Below are 905 nucleotides of genomic sequence, written 5' to 3'. Positions count from 1 at the left end.
CAAGTAAAATAATTTTTACTTCTCTGAGCAATTAATCAAGCCAGACCTAAATAAATCAACCAATCAATCACTCTTTCAGAAATGTTGTGGAATTAATTGGCTTTATGTTACCAAGATCCTTGAAAATATTCATATACTTTGACCCAATGATTCTGCGTGTAGAAGCAATGTGAAATGAAAAAAAAAACACACACACTACAAGTTTAAGTACACAGGTATGCATTACAGTACTATTTAAAGAGCAAAAAGAAATCAATTTATGTAATCAGATTTTAAATACAATGAATGAAATGCTCATCACACTTAAGCTAAGTATAGATTTTCTGTCTATTCAATAATCTGACGCTGAGAGATATCTGGGAGATGCACAGGCAAAGGAAAGAAGGTAGAGAAAGTGGGCAAGGCCCACAACATGATATACCTATGGCAGTGGTAGGCAAACTGCAGCTCATTGCCCCTTGAGTGTGTCTCTTCCACAAAAAAACCGACTTCTGCACATGGGCCACGAAGTTTTCTTTCTTTCTTTTTCTTTCTTTCTCTCTCTCTTTCTTTCTTTTTAATTAAATCTTTATTGATCAGATTATTACAGTTGTTCCTCTTTTTCCCCCCCATAGCTCCCTCTGCCCTTACTCACCCCACTGTCCTCTCTTTCTGCACCCCTCACACCCACTTCCCCCTGAGAATTGTCAATCCACTCCCTTTCTAGGCCCCTGATTCTATTCTATTCTCCAGTTTATTCTGTTGGTCAGATTTTTTATTCACTTGATTTTTAAATTCACTTGTTGATAGATATGTATTTGTTATTAATAATTTTTATCTTTACCTTTTTCTTCTTCTTCCTCTTCTTACAGGATACCTTTCAGCATTTCATATAATACTGGTTTGGTTGTGATAAACTCCTTTAG

The 905-nt window shown here is 35.7% G+C and overlaps 1 protein-coding gene across 1 annotated transcript in view; it reads right to left on the bottom strand.

Annotated features, from left to right (window-relative positions):
* The window catches only part of ALDH1L2 (aldehyde dehydrogenase 1 family member L2), a 62,766-nt gene that overhangs the window by 44,365 nt on the left and 17,496 nt on the right, over positions 1-905 (bottom strand). The window lies entirely within an intron of this gene.

The sequence above is a fragment of the Myotis davidii genome, unplaced genomic scaffold (assembly GCF_000327345.1).
Source record: "Myotis davidii unplaced genomic scaffold, ASM32734v1 scaffold120, whole genome shotgun sequence".
NCBI classification, from domain to species: domain Eukaryota; kingdom Metazoa; phylum Chordata; class Mammalia; order Chiroptera; family Vespertilionidae; genus Myotis; species Myotis davidii.
Note: the sequence above shows the minus strand (reverse complement) of the source record. Positions and strands in the feature narration are given on the sequence as shown.